The following is a 21,053-nucleotide window of genomic DNA, read 5'->3' as shown; positions in this document are numbered from 1 at the left end:
ATCTTACAGGGGGCATTCTGCCCCCATTCCATTTTTTCGCATGGAAACCACTGAGAGCACAGAAAGGATTGGTCAGTTTTTCTGTAATGTGTTAGATAGCAAATATTTTAGTCTATTCATATACTACTAGTATTCACACTACTCCTCATCTTTTCTTATTTTACAACCTTAAAAACACTCCAAAACATTTAGCTCTCAAGATGTATGGGGGGAGGGGGACGGCGCTCGTGGCTGCCCTGGAGGGCGAGACGCTGGATGGACGAGAAGCGCCCCCTATTCATGCCTGATGGTTACCTGCCCCGCGCCAGGGGCAGGGTTGCGGTGGGCGGGGCGGCTGGCGGCACGGGGCGGGGCTTACCTTCCCGCTTCCTCCTCCTGGTCCTTCTGGGCAGTGCAGCCTCTTGTTCCAGGTCCTACCTGCAGCTGACACCGGCCAAGGGCTTCGACAGCTACCAGCGGGTGTGGTGGACGGTCGCTCTGTTGCAGGTGAGCCCCGGCGCAGGCGCAGAGGGCGCGGCAAGCATCTGCGGCTGCCACTCTGCATCCCTGCAGCCCGGCTGCGGGGCCACAAGCAGGGCAGCCCCNCGGAAAAAAAAAAAAAAAAAAAAAAAGTACAAAACCGAGCTGCTGGTTGTGTGCGGCCTGTGGGCGGTAGTTTTCTCAACCGTGCCCTGAAGAATAATGGCTCCAGTGCAGGCCCTGTAGCCGTATTGCCTTTCGTTCTGGGTTTTAACCCTGACTCCAGTGTTTTCTAGTTCTGTCAACATGCGGGGAAATACTGATCTTCTCTGGGCCTCAGTTTCCTTTTTAGAAAACAGTGGTAATAACAATTGTTACTTCATCAAGTAGTATTGAAAATGGAGTGAGCTAACCTGTGTACCGTGCTTAGAAAAGTGGCACATTGTGAATGCTCACTACATGTTCGATGTTACTATCAAGCCTTTAATTTTGTATAGACTATTTCTGTTCATTGGATTTAATCACATCTTGCATAGCCATCTGCTATCTTTCTTCTTATTCCTACTCTCCTTCTCCCCTCATTTCTTTCAGAGGTAGCCAGGAAATTCTTCACTTTCTTTTTTCTTAATCGGATGTTCTTCCCATAGTCCGTTTGCTGATAGTCTTACACTCTTCACAGTGGATTTATTTATTTTATTCTGTAAGAAAAATGCTAATGAATGATTTTTTGTTCACAACATTATTTATAAACTGCCAAAAGTTGACTCTAGAAGAAATGAAAATGCAAGTCATAGGAAAAGTTATCAAAGAATTGCATCCAAAAATGCTCTTAACTCAGATGATTTTGCATTTTAAATGGATTTTTTATTATGGAAAATACAAACATATGAAAAAGTAAAAATAATTATATAATGAACCCCCGTGTACCTATGTCCCAGACTCTACAGTTATAAAGTCCTGGATAGTATTGGATTTGTTTTTGTTTTTGTTTTTTTATTTTAGAGAGATAGCATGCAAATGGAGAGGGGCATGGGGTGGGAGAGAGAGACGGAGAGGGGAGAGGGAATCCCAAGCAGGCTCCATGCTGGGATCATGACCTGAGCCAAAATCAAGAGCTGGATGTTCAACCAGGTGAGCAATCCAGGTGCCCCTTGGGCAATATTGTTGTTAATATATCCTCACCCACTTTTTCTCCACACCTAATAATTTGGAAGCAAATACCTGACTTTATAATTTCATTCTTGAATTGTAAATTTGGTTTAAAAATGTAACCACAATATTATATATTGACATAGTAAACAGTACAGTAATCCCAAAATATCATAAAATATGCCACCTGTATTTATATTTCCCCAATTGTCTTATAAAATTGTTAAACAATTTGTTTAAATTTCACCCATATCTTTTCTCTGTTAATTTACACATTCTCTTTTTTCTTGCAATTCATTTGTTGAAATAATTGTCCTGGGGTGTTCTACCATCTGCGTTTTGCTAATTGCATCTCCATTATGTCATTTAATACATTCTTCTATCTCTTGCTAATAGGTAAATGCATACTGAAGCTTGATTACCTTATGCTTGTGTGTTTTGCACAAGAATACTTCATAGCTGATGTTGTGTACTTTTTTGGGGAAGTACAGAACATTTGGTAGTCTCTCTTTTTCCTTTTTTATTATGTTAATAGGCCTTGATGATCATTTCCTAGACCCATTAATCATTAGGGGTTGGAAATGAAGATGTTCTAATAGAATATCTTCAAGTTGGCTCCTGGGTCTTTTTGCCGTAGCCTAGCTGTGTTTGATAGCTTTCTTGCTTTCTGGTGTAACAGGAGATTCCTGTTTCACTTTGTGTTTCTGTTTCAGATCTAGAACCTAGTTCTTGATTTTGGGAAATGGGATTTAGAGACATAATCTGCACCCCAGGGGTGCTTATGGCTGTGGGGCTGGTCTTTCTGGGAACAATGCCTTTTCAGTGGATGGAGTTTTTGTTTGTTTAGAAAATACATCATTTAAAACGTTTCAGTTTTATTTATGAATATGATTTATGATTATGTAAATTATTTTTTGTTTCAAAGTTGTAATATTGTGATTTGAGATGAGGAATATGTATTTGGTCTTTGTCCAGTTTTTGGCACAGAGCACCTAAAACCCTTGGAATTTACAGAATGATAAGAGCAATAAAGGAATCTTTTGTATGTTAACAAGGCAGCTTTGGGAAAGCATCTAAGGATGGGGGGCTGGTTACCCGAGGAGCCAGCCATGTGATTAGGGTTGGAACTTTCAGGCCTGGGAAGGCGAGAGGGACAGGAGGTCAACTCAGTTGCCACCAGTGATTTAATCAGTGGTGCTTATGTAATGTAGCCTAAGGCTACATTAAAACTAAGGACAGGGTTTGGGGAGCTTCAGACTTGGTGAACATGTGGAGATTTGAGGAGAGTGGTGCATCTGGAGAGCGCGTGGAAAATTTGCACCCTTTCCCCGTACCTTCCTGTATGCTTTGTTCCACCCGGCTCTTCTTGAGTTATATCCTTTTATAATAAATTGGTGATCTAGTAAGTAAAATGTTTCTGTGAGTTCCGTGTGCTCTGGCAAACTAATTGAATCTAAGAAGGGGGTTGTTGGACCCTCCAGTACATATGGCCGGTCAGTCAGAAGCACAGGTGACAATGTGGACTTGTGACTGGNGGGGGGGGGGGGGGGGGGGGAGGGAGTAGGACTGAGCCCTTAACCTGTGAGATTTGATGCTATCTCCAGGTGGTTAGTGTCAGAATCCAGTTAAATGGTGGGACACCCAGCTGCTGTCTGGGAATTGCTTACAGGTGTGGGAAACCCCTCCCCAACTGCCCCCTCAACATGCACACACACCCATATTGGAATTGGTACCAGAACCTTTCAAAGTGAAATCTATAAAACAAGGTGTATTTTAAGAAGTCTAGCTTCTATCTCAATCTATTCTTTCCTACCATCACAGGAGTTTTTAGCCTTAGTGCCTGGGATTCCTTGTCTTGCCGCTTCAAAGAATGAAGGGGTGGACACAAAATAAAATGAGCAGCAGGCAAAAGCTTATTTGACTATAAGATCAGAAAGGAAGAATAGTAGGAAGGCTCTCTTTACAGAGAGAAGGCGTTCAAAAGTGAATGCCTGAGGACTATAGGCAAGGGACTTTGTTGTAGAGGATTTTGTTCCCAGCTGTCCTTCCCGCTGCTCCCTCATTCCTTCTCAGATCCTACCCTTAGCGCTAGGTAACTCGAATTGCCTAGTCATTCCTTTTTAATTGGCTTGTTTCCATTGTATGAGGGGTTGCCTAAGGCCATACCTTTCCTTGTGGGTCCGTATGTTTTACGTTCTACTTGTGTTTAGTCAGGTCTTTTGTCAAATTCCTGGGGGAAACCTGAGAGGGAGTAGGCGGGGTCTGTTACATTCCTAAGAGGCACTTTACACCTGAGGGAGTTTGCTCGAGAAGTTCCCCAGAAGAAACGTTTTAAAATGTGTCTTTTTCCCCACCCAGGGACCTCCCAGCCTTAGTCTTTCCCTTTGAGCCTATTGAATCCTGTCTTTCCCTGTCATACTACCTCCTATAAGGTATCTTATGTGTTTTTTTGTTTATCCTTCAGTTTAATTTAACAAAAGCAAATAGGTGAATATGCTTTTATTTTTTCTTTTGTAGGCAAATAAAAGTGTCCTATGCATATTTTCTCCCCATGTGTTTTGTTTTAAGTTTATTTATTTATTTTGAGAGGGAGAGAGAGAAAGAGAGTGTGCGCGAGCATGTGCACTGGAAAGGGGCAGAGAGAGGGAGAGCGAGAGAATCCCAAGTGGGCTCACTGCTGTCAGCTCAGAGCCTGACATGGGGCTCGATCTCATGAATCATGAAATCATGATCTGGGCTGAAATCAGGAGTCAGACACTTGACTGACTGAGCCACCCAGGTGCCCCTCTCCTCTCCTCCATGGTTTGTTTGTTTGTTTATTTTTGCCTAACCACTTCTCATGGAGATGACCCTGTAGCAGTATATAGAGTGTATATAGTATGTAGAGCCTTTTCCCATTCTTTTTTTTTGACTTTATAATACTCTGTTATGTGCACGTACCATTGACAGACATTTTTATTTCCAATCTTTGCTGTTACAAATAGCACTTCAAAGAAAATCCTGGATCGTATGTCTTTTTGCTTGGAGAACCAGTCGTGATATTGATGGGTCAAAGGGTGAGTCTATGTCAGTTTGCTACATATTGCCAAATTCTTTATTAATTAGGGTCTGCAGTGGATTGAATGTGTCCCTCCAAATTCATATGTTGAAATCTTGATGACCCCCTGCCCTCCCCACCAAATGTGATGGTATTTGAGTTGGGGCCTTTGGGAGGTGACTGTAGAGGCTGGAGCTGGAGAGGTAGCTTGAGCTTTCTCTGCCACGTGAGGAGGTCCTCCTCAGAACCCGACTGACTTCATCTTGGACTTCCGGGCTCCAGAACTGTGAGAACTAAATGCTTGTTGTTTAAACCACTTAGTCTATGCTAACTTGGTATAGAGCCCAAACTGACTCAAAGACAAGGTCAGATGTGGAAACAAACCACATCAGTTGTTTCAACTGTTGGAATTTAATATGAAGAATTGTTTACTTTATAATTTTGGGTATAGGTATAGGGTTAATGAAATCGCTGCAAGGGTAAAAAGAGAACTGCAAGGAATCAAAAAGGCAGCAGGCGTTGGAAGCCTGTACTAGCCTTTCTGCTGAGGAAACTTAGAGGAGGGATCCCGTGGACTGGCAGCTCAGACCTCTCTGGGGATGGTGCTGTTTTCCTGGTGCTATGGTTCTGAGTTTGAAATGGGGCCCAGTCTTGAAGAAGGCGGTAGCCAGCTGATTCTAATGTTTCTACGGGAGATTGGAGTTTGCAAGTATGGGGAAAACTGAAAACTGAATTTGGCTGCCGTTTAGAAGGTACTGCTGCTGTCAGGATGAGTCTCCTGGGAACAGAACAGACTCCTGGTAACTGCAGGCAGACAGAAGCCCCCAGGATACAGCCAGGATGGGGCCAGTCCCTTCCGTCCTCCAGCCTCTCAGACTCCCTCCGGGGCCCCCAGCGATTTGTCCTGACTTCGAGCCACCTGACAAAGCAGAAAGTGGCTTGAGAACCTGGCCCAGCATCAAAGAGCAGAGTAGAGAGGATAGATTTGGAATCAAGAGGCAACGAGGTTATAATCTCCACCGGTCCACTGTCCATAGGTGTGGAGGCCCCATTACGCATTTCTTCCACGGAGGGCCTGTTTCCCCACGGGCTCAGCAACAGATTTGATATTTTGTTAGACTTGTAGATTTTTGCCATCAGATTCTTCTTTTCAATAACAGATAATTATCGTGCTTTATAAGCTCTTCTAAAGTATAGAAAATATGGAAGATATAATTTCTACTGCTTTTATGCTTATCGTATATAATGGCTTTAACAGTGCTTGTAAAACACCTCACAACTCTACAGAAACACAGCTGACACAGAACAACTCTATGACCAGGGATAAAATGATTGCAAGACAGCCCAAACCATCTGTTGGCAAAAGTGAACAGCGGAGTCCTCACTGCATTCCTAACAATTAAAATAGAGGATCTTCCATATTTTTATCCTGTTGAATTTTGCAGTTTGTCTTGCCCAGATTTAAGCCTACGATAGCTTTTGCTTTAAATTAAGACTTTTTGGGGGCACCTGGGTGGCTCAGTCAGTTGAGCCTCCGACTTCAGCTCAGGTCATGATTGTTGTAGGTTAACCTCAAGCACGGTTAAATACTAATATGCTATTTCTGCTTCTGTAAATCCATTTGGCAAGCTTGCACTTCCCTGTTCTGGATGACCACACATGATCTCAGGGCTCCTGAGTTTGAGCCCTGCATAGGGCTCTGTGCTGACCGATCAGAGCCTGGAACCTGCTTCAGATTCTGTGTCTTCCTCTTTCTCCCCTTCCCTGATTTGCTCTGTCTCTCTCTCAAAAGTAAATAAAAAAAATAATAAAATTAGGCTCTTTGTTAAAACGTTCATATTCTTATTTGAAAATTACCTTCACAAAAGGGAACGTGTAGAAAATACTCCCTTAGGTTGTTTTCATATCATATATATTTTTGACATCCGTACATATTTTTATGAATAAAAGCCAATTAATCATTTCCAATTTTTATACCTTTACTGATAAAATTGTGTTTCTCAACTTTTCTATACTTAGGCATCCCAATTATTTAAATATTTTAAGGATCAAAATATAATCCCCACTGGGGAAAATCACTCAGAGATACATCCTCTTACATTCTAGACACATTCTCCATTGAGTTTTAAAATCTTTGATATAAATTTGTAAAGGTTAAGTCATCATATAAATAGCAGTGCTATTAACAATCACAAAATTAATGAGAATAATAATGAGCTCAAGCGTGTAAAATGCCAGAGTTAGCATAAACACTGTAATACCTCTGTGTATGACATTTTTGTTTTGCCATAGGGAAAAGTTCTGTGAACTAGTTCCCTAAGTAGTGCCAATACATTATTACTGCAAATAAACTGCTCATTATCTAAGTTGTTTTTGCAACTTTTGGAGAAAGCAAAATGAGGTATTCTTGAAGGAGACATTTATCCCTGTGCAGTAAAATAAAAAGGTGGTTTAAATAGAGGTCAAATTAAGAACACTTCTGTATATCACTTTCATCATCGTTATAAAAGTAAAACATGTTCATTGCCAAAACCTTTGAAAATATATTCAGATGTGTGCATACGCACATCCACAAACACACACACTCCATTAAAAACTGCCCATAATCCTATCACCCGTGAATGACTTATACTGTTAATATGTTTAATTTTATCAGTCTCCTTTTTTTTTCTTTCATAGTTTATTGTCAAGTTGGTTTCCTTATCAGTCTCCGTCTTATCTCAATGAGTGGGGAGTGCATGGTAGCTAGTTTTATAGGTTGCATTTGTTTTTCAAAACATAACGTTAGAAACTTTTCTCAGGTCATTGAAACTGAATTGAAAATGTGATTTTTGTATTGCATAATATTATTTCACACAAATAGATTGTATTTTATTTAACCCTTGGCCATCTCCCATTTTTACCTATTTAAATTTTTTCTTATTTTCCATTATGAACACATGAACATTTTTGTGCATAAAATGTTGGCTAAATATCTAATTATTTTCTTAGCACAAATTCCTACAAGAAGAATTGCTGGGTCAAAGGATTTGCACACTTTTAAAATATGTTTCCAAATCATTCTTCAGAAAACTGGTATTAGGTCAAATTTCCACTGGCTGAGACAGAATAACTGTCTTTTGGGATCCATCACAATGCTGGATATTACCAATAATTTTTTTCTTAGCTTAATGGAGAAATTCATACTTATTAACATTTTATATTTCCTCAATATTAATTTGTAAACATAATTATAAGACCAAAATATTCCTGATTTAGCCTTGACCAAAATTGTAGTTGAAACCAGATGCCACACATTTCAATAGCAGGAATCTTGAGAAAAAAAAAATTGCTGACATGGATGGTCTGAAAGTATATAGGAAAGTGATTGGCTTTCATATATTAACTATATATCTTACAACGTTATTATAATGGCTTATTAGTTCCAGGAGTTTTTTTGCCTTTTGGATTTTCTGCATAGATAATCATGTCATCTGCAAACAAAGAGAGTTTTATTTCTTCCTGTCTAAATTATACTTTTTATTTCTTTTTCTTGTCTTATTGAATTAGAAGTTCCAATAAGATGTTAAAATTAGTGGCAAAAGGTACATCCTTGCCACGTTCCTAATCTTAGAGGGAAAGCTTAGAGTTTTTCACGAAGTATGATGTTCCTTATGAACATCTTTATGAACATCCCTTTATTACAAATTTGTTAAGAGTTTTTATTATAAGTGTGTGTTAGATTTTGTCAAATGCTTTTTCTGCATCTTTTTTTTTTTTTTTATGTTTTATTTTTTTCTAGGAGAGAGAGAGACAGCGTGAGCAGGGGAGGGTCAGAGAGAGAGGGAGACACAGACTCTGAAACAGGCTCCAGGCTCCGAGCTGGCAGTCAGCACAGAGCCCGAGCGGGGCCGGAACCCACGAACCGCGAGATCATGACCTAAGCGACAGTCGGACGCTTAACCGACTAAGCCACCCAGGCGCCCTTTTTCTGCATCTATTGATATGATCATGTGCTATGTTACATTAATTGATTTTCAAATATTGAATGAACCATGCATATGTGGGTTAATCCCATGTGGTCATGCTGTATAAATCTTTTTATACATTGTTGGACTTGATTTGCTTATATTTTGTTGGAGATTTTTGCTTCTGTGTTCATGAGAGATATTGGCTTCTAGTTTTCTTGTAATGTCTTTATCTGATTTGGTATGAGAATAATCCTGGCCTCATAGAAAGAGTTTGGAAGTATTCCTTCTTCTTCTGTCTTCTGTAAGAGATTATAGACAGTTGCTAAATTGTTTTCTTAAATTTTTAGTAGAATTTAACCAGTGAACCCATCTGAGCCTAGTGCTTTCAGTTTGGGAAGGTTATTAATTATTCATTTAATTTTTGTAATAGTTATAGGCCTATTTGGATTCTCTACTTTTTGTGTGAATTTTGGCACAAACTTTGAATTCATTCAAAGAATTGGTTGATTTTTTTTTTCTAGGTTATCAAACTTATGGTCATAGAGGCGTTCATAGTATTCCTTTATTATCTTTTCAATGTCTATGAGATCTCGAGTGATGTCCCTCTTCCATTTCTGATATTAGTAATTTGTGTCTTTCTCTTTTTTTCCTTAGTTACCCTGTCTAGAGACTTATCAAATTTTTTGAATTTTTTTTTTCAAAAAGCCAACTTTGGGTTTCATTGATTTTCTCTATTGGTTACCTGTGTTCCATTTTACTGATTTTTGCTCTTATTTTTGATTCCACTTCCATTTTCTTCTTCTTTCCTTCAGAGTTTTCATTAAGGGCCCTTATTTCTTGCTATTTGTGAGCCTCCCTCACAATCAGATCCTCTTACAGTTGTATCTTCAGGCCAGAGATTCAATTTGAAAAGTACTGAATTGCTAAGGGACTTATGGGAAAAATGTGACAAAGCCCTTTCTTCTTCATTCAACAACTTCTAAAATCTACCCTTTATTTAGTGTCTGCTAAGTGCCTGATATATTTTTTAAATTATTTTATTTAATCCTTACCATAAGATAATAAGTATTATCATGTATACATGAGGAAAGAAGGTTATGGAGGTAAAAGTAACTCAAGGCTACATGCTTTGTGTAAGTGGAAGAGTGGGTTTGAAGTTCAGATCTGTAGGGTAATAACATAAGAGATGTACATAGAAATAAATTCACTGCAGATATACAGTCATAGAGAGATTGCAACATCACAGAGATTTTTGAGACCACTTTATGCTTTAAAAACATATCAAGCATGATGTATTTTGTTAATAAGTGGGATTGCCTTGTCAGGTGAAGGGAATGACTTACTCAAAGGTAGGTATTCATTGGTGGGTGAGGAATGGTGAGACTGCCTCTGTCTCAAGTCAATATTAGTCTATGATACAGACTCAGAAAACTGGTTGGCACATTTGGATGCCCATATGTTTTGTTTCTTATGAGCTATTCCAAGTGAGGATTAAAATGTTGGCATGTCCAACATTTTACTCAACCCTTAAACATGACTTTAAAATGATCATCACATCCTAAAATGGTTTAGATGAAATATATGCATAATACTTCTTAATTCTTTTAGATCTTATTTTCTTTAAAAAAATTTTTTTATGTCTTTATTTTATTCTGAGAGAGAGAGAGAGAGAGACAGAGAGTGAGCAGGGAAGGGGCAGAGAGAGAGGCAGACAGAATCTGAAGCAGGCTCCAGGCTCTGAGCTCTCAGCACAGAGCCTGACATGGGGCTTGAACCCATGGACAGTAAGATCATGACCTGAGCTGAATTCGGACGCTCAACCGACTGACTTCTTACCCAGGCACCCCTTTTAGATCTTATTTTGGAAAATTTGGCCTGACCTTGTCGAGGAGGTGAAGATTGTGATCCAGAGAGCCTCTCAGCTCAGTGATAATGCCATGAATTTAATTTCTATAGGTTTTTTAATTCCAGAAGGCAAAGAGCTTAATACAGAGGAGATGAATTTAATTATTGACAGTGGAAACTTCTTGAGAGACTTAATGAAGGAAACAAAATCTGCATAGAGTAATAAGGGAACATTTGATTTCAAGATATTTTCTGCAATATTCAATTTTGCCAATAGATGGAGAAGTTGTTCCATATAAATCAGAAGGCCTGGCTCCTCTCTGATGACTAAAGAAATTCAGGTTTCTGGCAAGTTGAAAATGGATTTTCTCAATAAAAATGTGAAGCAGGAAAACTGGGTTTCTTATAAATTTTAATAAGAAATACTTTTAACAGGGGACAGGAATTTCACTAATTTCAATTATAAGTATATGAACCTGTCGTTAGTACCTGCACTGTTTTTGCAATTTGGCCATAGCACTTTTAGATCTGTACATGTGAATATCTGTATGTATGTATGTATGTGTTTATACCTGATCTTGCACAAACCAGGTTTTAGAATATGTAATTTTATAGGATAAAAAGATAAGCATAAAAATATTTGAAAAGTGGAGCAAGAAAGAATCGAATGAAATTAAAGTAATAGCATTCCTTGAGTTGAGCCACACGTCTGGCTTGGAGCTTCCTAGCAGCCCATTCAAGTCAGCAAACAGGATTAGTTCCATGACCCGGTGTCTATAATGTAAAAATATGCTGTGTGCTAGGGAAACTGTAATAATTCTTAATGCTAAGGCCACGAGTTATGTTTCTTGGGGGATTCATGAAGAGGATACTGTGTAACACAATAGATAATATCCTTACATTAACCCACTGATACTTTGCACAGGACTACTTCTTACAGTGTCAGCTGATGGGTAATACCACAGCACTATTTAATTAAAGGAATTTGAGGTGGAAGTTGGGTGAGTACCCCCAAACATTCCTTGTAGTGTAGCTTTCTGGTTGTTTGGTTTAACAGAAGGATACAATTCAGAATCCATCAATTCTCCATGAATGTTATTTCTCTGACCTGAGGGGTTTGATGAGGATGGAGGGCTGCTGGGAAGACTGAATCACACGTTGCATGCAGAACACTTGGCCCTGAGCCTGGCAGGTGGTGAAAGCCATTCATGGTCAGCCTGGACCATGTACCACCCTTAGCCAAAGGACACAAATTACCTGCTGTGGCTGACTTGTGTGGATATCCATATGGCCTCTTAAATGCAGTGGTGTCTTTTTCACAAGTCCTTGGACGTGGGGTAACTTTGACATCCCCTTCTGGAAGTGTTCCCTCCAGCCTCATATTTGCTTATTCATCCTGTTCCAAACCTCTGTGCTCAATGTTCCTGTATCCTGTTGGTGTTTCTAGACCCTCTTTGCATCTTCTCTGGCTTGATCCTTCCCTTGTTCTGTTGGTACTTTCATCGTTTGTGATTTTCCAGAGAACACTGTTGCTTTATATCCTGAAAGTGAAGCCAGATTCCCTGTCCCAACCTTTTTCGAAACTGTTGCTCAGATCGGGTTTCCCTTTCTTTCCAGGAGGGAACTATGGACCACAGCCATTGGGTTTCCTGGCTTCATTTTCCATCAACTTTCTCTAATCTCTGTTCATCTGTGACATGTTTATAAATTTTTCAGAGTAGCTTCTGGGGCTGGAAGCTGATTGGAGAAAGTTTCTCCGGCTCCATCCAGTCACCACTTGGTTTATTCATATTCGTCCTCTCTGCCTTCAAACATGGCATCATTTCAGCCTCTCTGGAAGCGACCAGGGTGATTTAGTCCATCTGCCCAATCACACACACAAACGCCCCCCCCCCCAATCTGGCCTCCCTCTTTTCGCCATGATATTGCTTACACATTCTGTGTTGCAATAATTTTGTTTTCTGTAGCCTGAGGGTATGCTAAGGGTATACTTTTGCTTATACTTCTGCACACTGATTGGGAGAATGTGCCCTGAATTCTGTTTTGTTTCCATTAACCTTTTTCTGAGAAATTACTGACCCTGAATATTGGAGCCGCAAATGGATTCTTTTAACAAGTATCCTGTCAGGATGCAACCCCTGTGTATTATGTGGCTTTTAGTCTGCAAATGCTTCCTTTTAATGCATCAATTCCCTTAAGAAGTATTTATTTGAGTGACTTTCCCTGTCTTAGGATTTTAGGAATACTTCTATTTCTGCTGTTTTAGGAAACCTCCAGTCAGAAGAATTTACAGTTCACTTATTTTTATAGCCAGCGGTAGCTATTTAAAGCCTTGCCTCTTTCTCCTACCTGCTTGAGAGCTTCCCAAATCAATGATTCTTCTGATTTCTCCATAGACTTTGTCTTAATCCTGTGCACTCTGTCTTCAGTGAGATATTTGTGTCTTGACATATTCTGGATGTTTCTGTCATCCTCGAGAAAATCATGCAGATACTTTCCCAGCTCAACACAAAGCGGAGTTGCGTCACTATCATTTCGCCTGCAGTTGGAGATCGTGTGTTGAGGTGAAGCGGCAACATGATTTGAGCTGACATCATTCAGACAGGAGCCTCCTTACTGATCCCGGCAACACTAATGTCTCTGAAATAGCTCCCCAATGTCACCATTAGAGGATGGGTCAGGAGTGGATGTACTTCTAGAAAGCAGACCCAGTGGGTAGCACAGTCTGCATGCTTGGATCCTTCATTATTTTCAGGTGACGCTGACCATAAGGCATGAAGCCTGTGAGACGAGACCCATGGAGGCTGCCGGGCCTCTTAGGAGATTTTCAGTGGTCGGGTCTCAGCAGCAACATAAGGATTCATCCTCCTTATAAGATCTACCCGTCTTTAATTCTCTTCTTTATTTTCTTATGGTAAAAATAGAAAAAACAACAGCGAAAAAGACCCATTATAAGCAGTGCTTGGTTCCTATCAGTGAGTATATTTTGAAAGTCTTTGGAATTTTGGGGGTAGATTTTCGTATGTGTGTGTGTGTGTAAACCAAGGGTCAGGCAGGGAACAGAGAAAGGACAGGAGGAGCTGAAGACCCTGGAATGGCAAGGGAATAGAATCAAAGTGAAAAACAAGTGCTCCCTAATGCCTTGCTGGAGAGTCAGCCCAGAAAGCAAAATGAATTGCATTTAGACTGCCCCCCTCCCCTCACTCTAAACTGCTTGCAACGCTGTGACTCCTAAACCTGAGTTATTGGTGACAAGTGAAATTAGGCAGCCTGGTTTTTAGGTAGCAGGTTGGACTGCAGTGAAGTTTCTTAGGAATACCTCGGCCTTTGTCTGAAAGCTAAGCAGAATGGACTCCAGATGGTACCTGTAGGGTGCATTGTAATCTTTCTGCACACATTACTTATATTTGCATTTGTGAAATATAACCTGTTGTGAAGCAAAATGCTGACTGAGAGGCTCTAGGAAAGACCCTTTAGCATAACAACATCCCATTGGGTTGAGTTGTATCGGAACAAATGAAAGCTGGAAATCACCGAGGAAGGATGCAGATAAATTCAAAGTAAGGGAAACAGCTTTCACTTGTCAGGGGAGTGTGTGCTCCTGTGTGTGTGTGTGTGTGTGTGAGAGAGAGAGAGAGAGAGACAGAGAGCAGCTAGCAGTTTCTTCCCGATGGGATAATTTCCCACCATCTCTTTATTACACTGGAGCAGTGATCTGTCCATTTTAGCGTCATTGGCTTCTCCAAGGCCAGAAGCAGCCTTGAATGAGCATGCTAGACCAAGGGAAAAAGGATGGGGGTCTCTTAGGCCAGAGTGAGATCTACAGAAACTGAAGCTGAGAAACACTTTCTTGATGGAGGGGACCAGATTGAGCTGGGGGAGAGGTGCTGGGAACAAAGGGAACAAAAGTTGTCGTCCAAAGACATAAGCACTAATGAAAATAGAGTGAGAGAGAAGAGCATTGGAAGAAAAAGAAATCAAAACAAGAGATAAAATCATTCAAAACAAGAGCTAAAAAGCCAGAAAGAAGGCAGCACAGAAAACCAGGCTGTGTGTCTCCGAGTCCAGGCCCCATACTGGCTGGAAGCAGGGTGGAAAAGCATCAGGAGGCTGTCATGGGAAGTCTGATGGCTGAGTTTACCGCATACCTGCTTTGCCCTGGCAGAGATGGTCCTAAAGATCTGCCTAGTGACGTCTGTCCACAGGTCTTCATCTGGCTGGTTTTGTGGAGCTATGAGAAGGCACCAGAAGCTGTCTTCTGGCTTTTGGTGTGAGGATGGTATAAGGAGAAGAGGAAAAGGAAAGGAGGAGCAAACAAGAGACACCACCTGTCTTATTTCTATGCCTCTATATCCTCATTAACAATTGGTAAGATCTGGGGCTCCTGGGTGGCACAGTCAGTTAAGCATCCAGCTCCTGCTTTTGGCTCGGGTCACGATCTCACGGTTTGTGAGATCGAGCCCCCCCACCCTGTCAGGCTCTGCACTGACAGCCTGGAGCCTGCATGGGATTCTCCCTCTCCCTCTCTCTCTGCCCCTCTCCCACTTGTGCATGCTCTCTTACAGCACAAATAAATAAAACTTCTAAAAAATTGGCAAAATCTAATAGTGCCCAACTCAGAGAGTCCTTGTGAAGATTAAGAATGTTAGGTTAACTAAACAAGGAGACTATTAGACTGATGTGGTTCTAACCCCTCTGCAAGCAAACCAAAATCTAAGTCTATAAATGCCTCAGTTATGAAATAAAAATGCTAAAGACAACCACTCACAAATAGCCAGCCAGGTTTCAAGGTATAGCCAATCAATAACTCCTTTACTTCACTTTTGCATTTTCTCTATGCATGTAAGTCTTTCCCCTGGCTTCTGTTGGTAGAGCGCTCCTGACTACTTTCTGTTCGATGCTGTTCAATTTGAACTGATTCTTTGCTCAAATAAACTCTTAAAAATTTTAATATGCCTCAGTTTGTCTTTTTTTTTAATGTCTTATTTATTTCTGAGAGAGAGAGAGAGAGACAGCGTGAGCAGGGGAGCATCAGAGAGAGAGGGAGACACAGAATCTGAACCAGGCTCTGAACTATCAGCACAGAACCCAACGTGGGGCTTGAACCCATAAACCGTGAGATCATGACCTGAGCCGAAGTTGGACGCTTAACTGACTAAGCCACCTAGGCTCCTCCCTCAGTTTGTCTTTTAACAAGAAATAATACAAGTGTTCCTGGCTTAATAAATGTGAGCTATTTTTAATACCCATAAATGTGATCTTTAAAAAACAAACAGGGCACCTGAGTGAGTCAATCGGTTGAGGGTCTGACTTTGGCTCAGGTCATGATCTCATGAGTTCAAGCCCCACATATGGCTCACTGCTGTCAGCACAGAGCCTGCTTCAGATCCTCTGTCTTCCTTTCTCTTCTCTCCCCTACTCACACACTCTCTCTCAAAAATAAATAAATAAATAAAACATTTAAAAGATGTGCAAAAAATTAACAGTAGTTTTTATTAAGTAAAAATACCAGTTACAAAATAGTACTCACAAAAAATACACATATACACATACACGCATGCGTGGAAGAAGGGAATTACAGTAAAATCTTAATAGTGATTACTTTTAAAAGTGGATTATCCCTAATTTATTTTTCTTCCCATGCTTGTCTGTATTTGTACAGTGAACATTAATTCCTTTTGTAGTAAAAAACACATTATTCTTTAAACAGCTGCAGGAATCAATCCCAACAAGGTTCATTATCAGTCCTTTTTCTCATGTCTCCTCAAATATAGATTCAAGAAGGTCTAACATCAGTCCTTGTCCTCGCTTTTCTCCAAATGTGGTTTCATTTTAGTTAGGAGCATTATTGCCACCCCATTGGTACCTTCCAGCTCCAAGAGAGAAGCATGTTTGTATTCTGGTAGGAGCTGGAAGTTACTCTGTCCTACATTTCTCACCTGTGCTTTAGTAAAGACGCCTGAAATTTCTAACAAAAGATCTTATTTGCTCACAACTGTGTTGGTTAAGGAGCCAGATTTGCAGGCAGGTTTGGATCGGGCATGACTTCCCAAGATCTGCAATAGGAAGGCTAATTATTTGGAGGGCTGTCTCTTTGCACATGCTTTATTAATCAGTGGGCATTGCCATAAAAAAATTGGCTTTTGGTTGAGGCAGCCTTCTGGGGGTGGCTCAGTGGAACAGCTGCTCTAGACTGGAAAGTGCCAGTCTCTGACTGGGTGTGCATATGAACCACCTGGGGATAGCTGGGAGCGCCTGAAAGCAAGCATTCGTCAGCGGAGCAATGCTTTCCCTGGGCTCTGTTTGGAAATGGGAGATGTCGTGTTGCGTTTCCATTGCCTCTCTGCTAGAATCCAATGAATAGCATTGTATGATGTGGAATCTGGGTGATTTTTGGTGGTGATAATGGGTTTGAGGAGTAGGGAGGAGGGTGGTGATGTGCTGTCCATGGTCCAATTGGAAACTAAGGATAGAAGCAAAGAGTTAAGAGTTAGATGTCTGTGCCTGTGAATTGCTCTCCACCGCAACTTAAGCAGTGCTTCATATTTTGATCTGCTTTGGCACGTTTTGATTTTGGGCAAGGATACAGCCTTGTCCATGTTGCCAGAGGCTGTGTATGTAATAGAGGCATCACATGCAGTGACAGCCTTGTAGAAAAAGCACTGTGCCCTGATACAGATCAAATGGGAGCATTCCCATCAAAAAGTGCAGCATGGGTTGTTTTTTTGTATCCCAGTGGTAATTTGGTGGCTCAGGGTCAAATTCAGTGGCTGTCCAGGTGTGTATGACACTCAGCGATGCTGATGGATGCTGAACCTGACATCCCCTGGCAGTCTGGTTCTTAGGTGGAGAGGCAGCCTTTCTGGGGAAGCTTTCTGAGCAGAGGGTCCAGGACTGGGGATACAGACCCTGAATGCCGGCACCCTGGGTTGTTCTGATCTTGGGCAGGATTCTGATCCTTAGTGAGAGATGGACAGCTAAAAGCTGAAGCACAGGGATTATTCATTCTCTTTATTCCTTATTCTTCTTCTGGCTATTGCCTCTCTCTCAAGCCTTCCAGAAAGTGAAAGGCAGAAGAGGGAGGAGATGGAAGTCAGAGCATGGTTTCTCCTCCTGATTTATTAGTGGCTCTAATCAAAAGTATTGTGTATGGGGGAAAACTAGTGGTAGGTAGGGATAAAAAAATGTTGGGTAATTTTGGGTTTCAAACATTCTCTCTGTGTTTTATTGCCAGCACCAATGACCACTTTCTGTATGTGAGGGGCAGGGCCTATAGACTATAATTCTGTATTTGGTGTTAAAAGTTTGCATTAATCCATTTTTTTAAATAAAATTTTTTAATGTTTATTTTATTTTTGAGACAGAGAGAGACAGAGCTTGAGCAGGGGAGGGGCAGAGAGAGGGAATCACAGAATCCAAAGCTGGCTCTGGGCTCTGAGCCCACAGCAAAGAGCCCAACGCGGGGCTCAAACCCATAGACCGTGAGATCATGATCTGACCGAAGTTGACCGCCCAACTGACTGAGCCACCCAGGTGCCCCACTTTAATCCATTTTTGTGTCCAATTAGATTGATGAGCAGTTCAGCTGCTCAGTGTTCTTCCACTTTGATTTTTTGCTGAGGCTTTTTAAATGTGCTATGTGTTGACTGATTGATGAATGCGTATAAAACGTTCACTGCATGCCTACTGTGCGCCAAACCCTGAGCAGAGATACAGGGCACAGCTCTCCTTTCATGGAATTTAATCTAGCTATAGGGACAGAAAATTAAGCAAATAATTAGGATACGGTGTATTAAGTGTCTGATCGGGAAAATCCTATGGGCCTTGGAGAATGTAGCAGGGACCTAGGAAGGATCGAAGAACATCTTCTGGGGGAACAGACTTGTAAATTGAGACCTAAAGATGAGTGGAGTTAACTGGGGAAGGACCAGTCTCAGCAGCCTTCATAATTCCTTTCTACTGTGCATATATATTTAGACAAGTGAGAAAGAGCTTCTTTCATAAAAATCAAGTTGGAAGGTGGTTATTAACAGATCTCTTATCAAGAACTTCATTTATCTCTCTCTTATGACCTCTGCCCATTTGGTTTTGTGTTGTGGCTACTTATATACACATCCAAAGGATCTCTGCAGGCTCTAGAAAGCCTTAGTTATCCCTGTATCTCTCAGAAGGGGGTTTTGCACATGAATTTGCTGAATGTTGAATCAAGGAATAGACAGATTCAGGGAACATTGGAAATCAAGGTTATGTCCCAAGCCAATGGGGAAGGGAAATAATTTTAATGTATGATGTTGACTCTTGAACTCTCTCTGGATTGTCCAGTGGCCTAGGTGTATGTGACCTCCCTGAAGTTTCTGATTCTTGGTCATTCTGCTCAGTTCTGCTCTTCTTCTTCTTCTTCTTCTTTTTTTTGTCAGACTGACTGGATTTAGTCTGGAATGGCACAATGACCTGTTGTTCCCTCAAATATCTCACTCTACATTCAAGTTGTTATGATTATAGGCTTGTGCATAAATAGCTCATTTAACAATAACTTCAATCCTGTTTATTTCAACACAATTGAGAGCTTTCTGGTTAAGTGCTGATAGCACAAGGATGAGGGCCTAAGGCTACTAACAAGTATTGCATGCCAAGGGTGACACTGATCTAGAGATGGTGTGGCTGGGGTGGGTGGATGTGTGGGAAGTCTCACCATCAAGGTTTTGTACAAAGGTCTTTATGAGACCAAAATGGAATATGGTCTTGATTTAGGAGCTTCTAAGATACTTTTGACAGGAAGTAGGACCTAGCCTCTTGGGGGATTATAAACTCCTTCCTATCTTCCTTTCTTGCTAGTGGGTACAAAACCGTATTTTCTCCTGCTGAGTTCTCTTTGGATCCTGGACTCGGTGGGGCTGAGGTCATTTGGGAGACTCCTACCCATGAAATTCTAGACTGATTATCTCTGCAGCTTGAAGGAATTGATGTGCCTCTGTGATACTGTAAAATAATAAGATATATATTTTTATTTTCTGGTCCCCAGTTTCTGGTACAGAGCTCCTAAAACTTATAATTTCTTGAATGATAGGGATGATAACATCTTATGTTATAATATGTTATATGTTGGTCTTAGTCCCTCCTTCCTGACAGAAGAGCTTCTAAGACCCTTGGAATCTTTGGCGTAAGAAGAGTGTCTTTTTTGTATGCTGATGCGATGGCTGATGGCTGGGGTCTTCACGATAGCTTCAGGATGGAGGTTGGTTGCCAGAAAGACCAAGGCATGGTGAGTTTTGAGATTTCATACTCATCCCCTGACCTCCGGGAAGGAGAGGGGCTCAGCAATGGCCAGAGATTTAGTCAGTCATGCCAACTTAATGAAATCTCGGTAAACACCTCTGAAACACAAGGTTCAGAGAACTTCTGGGTTGGTGAAAACATGGAGGTGCTGGGACGGTGGAAGCCTGTGCTTGTCTTCATTTGGCTGTTCCAGAGCTGCATTATTAAAATCATAAATCAGTAATAATAAACTGTTTTCCTGAGTTCTGTGAGCTGTTCTAGCAAATCATCTTTGACCCGGATGAGGGGGTCATGGGAACCCCTGATTCGTAGCTGGTCAGTCAAAAGTATAGGAAGGCCTGGGCATTTCTTGTGACATTTGCAGGGGGGACGGTCTTGTGGGGTTGAACGCTTCACCTGTGGGGTCTCTTCTAATTCCAGACAGGAGTGGACTCCAGACCATGTCAAGACTGAATTGAGTTGTAGGCAACCAGTTGGCATCTGGAGATTTGAAGAATTGGTTGGTGTGGGGGAGGAAACCCCCCCACCATACATTTGATGTCAGAAGTGTCATGAATAAAAACAGTTCAGAACCTCCAAAAAGAACACTCAGATATTCTGTAATATCATTTTCAAGTAAATATGTTTTTTTTTTAAAATTCCTTTGGAGTCTATCACTTTGTAATTTGTGATATTTTGAAACAGTTGAGGCTAATTTTAATGTTTACAGTGTTTATAAAAAAGGGGGCTGATGTGTAGCAACATGGAGGGAACTTGAGGGTGTTATGCTGAGCGAAATAAGTCAGGCAGAGAAGGACAGACACTATGTTTGCACGTATAGGAGGATTAGGCGGAACTTAACGGAGGACCGTGGGGGAGAAGAAGGGGAAAATAGTGGGGGAAAGGGAGGGAGGCAAACCATGAGAGACTCCTGAATGCTGAGAACAAACTGAGGGCTGATGGGGGTGGGAGGAGGGGAAGGGGGGAGATGGGCATGGAGGAGGGCGCTTGTTGGGATGAGCACTGGATGTTATATGGAAACCAACTTGACAATAAATGATTTAAAAAAAAAAGGGAGGGGTTGCTGCCAGTATCCAGCCTGGCCAGGTCAAGGGTCCTTGAAGGATGGACGGTGTCAGCAAGGGAGGGATGAGAGAGGCACGAGATTCTTCCTGGTCAACAGCCAGGCCTCTCCATACTGTCTGAGACTCAACTTTATTTTGTGATTTAGTGTTGGGGAATGGCACAGAAGTNTCTCACAAGGAGTTTTTTCTCAATTTATGAGTTCAGAAATGGCTCCCAACAGGGGGTGCTGAACATAAGATAGTACAGAAAATGTACAAAAGGTTAATAAAATA

The 21,053-nt window shown here is 41.2% G+C and overlaps 1 long non-coding RNA gene across 1 annotated transcript; it reads left to right on the top strand.

Moving 5' to 3' along the window:
- The first annotated feature begins 417 nt into the window (after positions 1-417).
- Positions 418-20,273, top strand: LOC144229753 (uncharacterized). The gene is made up of 3 exons (XR_013334593.1): positions 418-486; positions 19,553-19,702; positions 20,137-20,273. It is a non-coding gene; the product is annotated as an uncharacterized LOC144229753 (long non-coding RNA).
- The last annotated feature ends 780 nt before the right edge of the window (positions 20,274-21,053 follow it).

This window comes from Crocuta crocuta, unplaced genomic scaffold (assembly GCF_008692635.1).
Source record: "Crocuta crocuta isolate KB4526 unplaced genomic scaffold, BGI_CrCroc_1.0 scaffold204, whole genome shotgun sequence".
NCBI lineage: Eukaryota > Metazoa > Chordata > Mammalia > Carnivora > Hyaenidae > Crocuta > Crocuta crocuta.
The sequence above is the reverse complement of the archived record's forward strand: the minus strand, read 5'-3'. Positions and strand labels throughout refer to the sequence as shown.